Source organism: Schistocerca americana, unplaced genomic scaffold (genome assembly GCF_021461395.2).
Source record: "Schistocerca americana isolate TAMUIC-IGC-003095 unplaced genomic scaffold, iqSchAmer2.1 HiC_scaffold_455, whole genome shotgun sequence".
Lineage (NCBI taxonomy): Eukaryota > Metazoa > Arthropoda > Insecta > Orthoptera > Acrididae > Schistocerca > Schistocerca americana.
Window position 1 is genome coordinate 27,501 of NW_025726187.1, and position 5,000 is coordinate 32,500.

Sequence of the window (5,000 nt, forward strand, 5' to 3'; positions counted from 1 at the left end):
ACTTGGCAAATGCTTTCGCTTCTGTTCGTCTTGCGACGATCCAAGAATTTCACCTCTAACGTCGCAATACGAATGCCCCCGCCTGTCCCTATTAATCATTACCTCGGGTTCCGAAAACCAACAAAATAGAACCGAGGTCCTATTCCATTATTCCATGCACACAGTATTCAGGCGGGCTTGCCTGCTTTAAGCACTCTAATTTGTTCAAAGTAAACGTGCCGGCCCACCGAGACACTCACTCAAGAGCACCCTGGTAGGATTGCAACGGGGTCCGCCTCGGGACGCACGAGCACGCACGAGGCGCGTCGCACGCCTTCAGCTCGCCCCACCGGCAGGACGTCCCACGATACATGCCAGTTAAACACCGACGGGCGGTGAACCAACAGCGTGGGACACAAATCCAACTACGAGCTTTTTAACCGCAACAACTTTAATATACGCTATTGGAGCTGGAATTACCGCGGCTGCTGGCACCAGACTTGCCCTCCAATAGATACTCGTTAAAGGATTTAAAGTGTACTCATTCCGATTACGGGGCCTCGGATGAGTCCCGTATCGTTATTTTTCGTCACTACCTCCCCGTGCCGGGAGTGGGTAATTTGCGCGCCTGCTGCCTTCCTTGGATGTGGTAGCCGTTTCTCAGGCTCCCTCTCCGGAATCGAACCCTGATTCCCCGTTACCCGTTACAACCATGGTAGGCGCAGAACCTACCATCGACAGTTGATAAGGCAGACATTTGAAAGATGCGTCGCCGGTACGAGGACCGTGCGATCAGCCCAAAGTTATTCAGAGTCACCAAGGCAAACGGACCGGACGAGCCGACCGATTGGTTTTGATCTAATAAAAGCGTCCCTTCCATCTCTGGTCGGGACTCTGTTTGCATGTATTAGCTCTAGAATTACCACAGTTATCCAAGTAACGTGGGTACGATCTAAGGAACCATAACTGATTTAATGAGCCATTCGCGGTTTCACCTTAATGCGGCTTGTACTGAGACATGCATGGCTTAATCTTTGAGACAAGCATATGACTACTGGCAGGATCAACCAGGGAGCTGCGTCAACTAGAGCTGAGCAGCCGGCCGCCCGGGAGTGTGTCCCGGGGGCCCGCGCGAACACGCAAGCGTCCGCTCAATTATTCTGCAAACAGGAGGAGGCTGAGCTCCCCTGCACCATACACCTCGAAACCCTCTCAGGTCCCGGCGGCGCGCAGCGCCGTCCTAAGTACTTGGTCGGGTTCGAGAGAGGCGCAATCGCCCGGAGTTTGGCGAGTAGACGCTTTAGGTGCGACCACCCGTGCTCCCAACTGAGCTTGCCGCTGCCGACAGAGGCCCGGGAGCGTGCTGTCGTGGCATTGCCGGCGGGAGACAACACGCGCCACCTACGGTGACCGGCAGCTCCAACGCCAGCGCCACAGAAGGACAAAAGCCCCACTTGGGTGCCGAAGCGAACTCTCCCAGCACAGCGCACGCGCCAACACGTCCGCACAGCTGCGATACAAACCACCTGCGAGAACCGCAGAGGCGACCGAGCAGCAGACGGCGTCGCGGCGCCGAGCGCCGGGCGGCGGCGCATCCTCAGCGCACACAGTCCTCAATCGGACCAGCACACTGCAGATGTCCACCGCGCTTCGCACCGGGCCCGCGAGGACCTACTTTGGCCGCACGGCGCCGCGTGCAGGGTGCGCCGGCGCGCAGCTGCGCCGCCTGCCGCCTCCGTCGGCCGGCGCGCCTGCCACTGGCCGCCCCCACCAGCCGGCTGTAGCGCGTGCGCCCACGCACCGCGCGGCCAGCACGCCGGGAGGCCCCCCCTCACCGGCCGGGGACGGTCCCACCCAGCCACCGCCGCGTATCGCTTCACACCCAGATGCCATTCACGTTCGTGGGCATGGTGGGTATCGCTGGAACAACCGGTTGGTAGCTCAACCGATCGTCGCCATCACTGATTCACCTCTAGCGAGAACAACCGCACCACAACGGTTTACCAGTTGTTCATTTGCGTAACGTCACCAGCAAACGTAGGCGTCCATCGCCATTTGCAAATTCAACGATTGTTGCATGCCTGTGTCAGGTGTCACGACACACTATGTCTGCCCACATACACGCAACAACATGTGCACGCTTCGCGAACACGTGGAAGGTGGCCCCCGTACGTATGCGATGTCCATTGCGCGAACGACTGTCAACCGGCCTCTGTCGCATGTCGCAGATGTGGAACGCAGTGCACCATGCTATCACGGTGTGTGAGAAGAGACGACTACGTCTGACAACACGCGCCACTACATCAACAGACGGCTCATGCTGATCGCCATCCAGGGCATACCACACTGCAATCCAGCTCTTATAGGGAGACGACACGTAGCTGAGTGCACAACATTTGGACCGCATGGTTCGCCGTTGTTGGCGCAGTCGTTGTACGGTCACATGTACCACGATGTATCATTCAGTACATGAGGACCAATGTGCAGTACAGTGTGTGATTTGGACGTACAACATCAGCGGACAGTTGACACAGGCCGTACCACAGCGTAGGCTAAGTGCTTCGCCATGCAAATGCCAATGAACAACTGCAAATGCCAATGAACAACTGCAAAGGGCATTGAGCATGTACGTCCTGCTGCCATCCACATTACAGTGTATAGCTGCAAGGTGTTTAACATGAAGCGATACACTGGGGACCGGGCAGTGCGAGTAGCAAACTATATTGCGGGGGTTGCAGTTAGGCAACACTACACTAATTTAACGCGTCGTATGACAATTACAGAGCAGGTTAAGGCCCAACGTGTGTTGGGTTAAGGCCCAACGTGTGTTGGGTTAAGGCCCAACGTGTGTTGGGTTAAGGCCCAACGTGTGTTGGGTTAAGGCCCAACGTGTGTTGGGTTAAGGCCCAACGTGTGTTGGGTTAAGGCCCAACGTGTGTTGGGTTAAGGCCCAACGTGTGTTGGGTTAAGGCCCAACGTGTGTTGGGTTAAGGCCCAACGTGTGTTGGGTTAAGGCCCAACGTGTGTTGGGTTAAGGCCCAACGTGTGTTGGGTTAAGGCCCAACGTGTGTTACGTTACGGCGCAACGTGGGTTACGTTACGGCGCAACGTGGGTTGCGTTACGGCGCAACGTAGGTTACGTTACGGCGCAACGTAGGTTACGTTAAGGCGCAACGTAGGTTACGTTAAGGCGCAACGTAGGTTACGTTAAGGCGCAACGTAGGTTACGTTAAGGCGCAACGTAGGTTACGTTAAGGCGCAACGTAGGTTACATTAAGGCGCAATATAGGTTACATTAAGGCGCAATATAGGTTACATTAAGGCGCAATATAGGTTACGTTAAGGCGCAATATAGGTTACGTTAAGGCGCAATATAGGTTAGGTTAAGGCGCAATATAGGTTACGTTAAGGCGCAATATAGGTTACGTTAAGGCGCAATATAGGTTACGTTAAGGCGCAATATAGGTTACGTTAAGGCGCAATATAGGTTACGTTAAGGCGCAATATAGGTTACGTTAAGGCGCAATATAGGTTACGTTAAGGCGCAATATAGGTTACGTTAAGGCGCAATATAGGTTAGGTTAAGGCGCAATATAGGTTAGGTTAAGGCGCAATATAGGTTAGGTTAAGGCGCAATATAGGTTAGGTTAAGGCGCAATATAGGTTACGTTAAGGCGCAATATAGGTTACGTTAAGGCGCAATATAGGTTACGTTAAGGCGCAATATAGGTTAGGTTAAGGCGCAATATAGGTTAGGTTAAGGCGCAATATAGGTTAGGTTAAGGCGCAATATAGGTTACGTTAAGGCGCAATATAGGTTAGGTTAAGGCGCAATATAGGTTAGGTTAAGGCGCAATATAGGTTAGGTTAAGGCGCAATATAGGTTAGGTTAAGGCGCAATATAGGTTAGGTTAAGGCGCAATATAGGTTAGGTTAAGGCGCAATATAGGTTACGTTAAGGCGCAATATAGGTTACGTTAAGGCGCAATATAGGTTAGGTTAAGGCGCAATATAGGTTACGTTAAGGCGCAATATAGGTTACGTTAAGGCGCAATACAGGTTACGTTAAGGCGCCATACAGGTTAGGTTAAGGCGCCATACAGGTTAGGTTAAGGCGCAATACAGGTTAGGTTAAGGCGCAATACAGGTTAGGTTAAGGCGCAATACAGGTTAGGTTAAGGCGCAATACAGGTTAGGTTAAGGCGCAATACAGGTTAGGTTAAGGCGCAATACAGGTTAGGTTAAGGCGCAATACAGGTTAGGTTAAGGCGCAATACAGGTTAGGTTAAGGCGCAATACAGGTTAGGTTAAGGCGCAATACAGGTTAGGTTAAGGCGCAATACAGGTTAGGTTAAGGCGCAATACAGGTTAGGTTAAGGCGCAATACAGGTTAGGTTAAGGCGCAATACAGGTTAGGTTAAGGCGCAATACAGGTTAGGTTAAGGCGCAATACAGGTTAGGTTAAGGCGCAATACAGGTTAGGTTAAGGCGCAATACAGGTTAGGTTAAGGCGCAATACAGGTTAGGTTAAGGCGCAATACAGGTTAGGTTAAGGCGCAATACAGGTTAGGTTAAGGCGCAATACAGGTTAGGTTAAGGTACGACATAGGTTAGGTTAAGGTACGACATAGGTTAGGTTAAGGTACGACATAGGTTAGGTTAAGGTACGACATAGGTTAGGTTAAGGTACGACATAGGTTAGGTTACGGTACGACATAGGTTAGGTTACGGTACGACATAGGTTAGGTTACGGTACGACATAGGTTAGGTTACGGTACGACATAGGTTAGGTTACGGTACGACATAGGTTAGGTTACGGTACGACATAGGTTAGGTTACGGTACGACATAGGTTAGGTTACGGTACGACATAGGTTAGGTTACGGTACGACATAGGTTAGGTTACGGTACGACATAGGTTAGGTTACGGTACGACATAGGTTAGGTTACGGTACGACATAGGTTAGGTTACGGTACGACATAGGTTAGGCTACGGTACGACATAGGTTAGGTTACGGTACG

At 51.9% G+C, this 5,000-nt stretch overlaps 1 non-coding gene across 1 annotated transcript in view; it reads right to left on the reverse strand.

Annotated features, from left to right (window-relative positions):
- The window catches only part of LOC124583309, a 1,910-nt gene extending 857 nt beyond the window's left edge, over positions 1-1,053 (reverse strand). Inside the window, exon 1 of the ribosomal RNA XR_006974157.1 lies at positions 1-1,053. This exon is cut by the window's left edge and continues 857 nt beyond it. This is a non-coding gene — a ribosomal RNA (small subunit ribosomal RNA).
- Between the last annotated feature and the right edge of the window lie 3,947 nt (positions 1,054-5,000).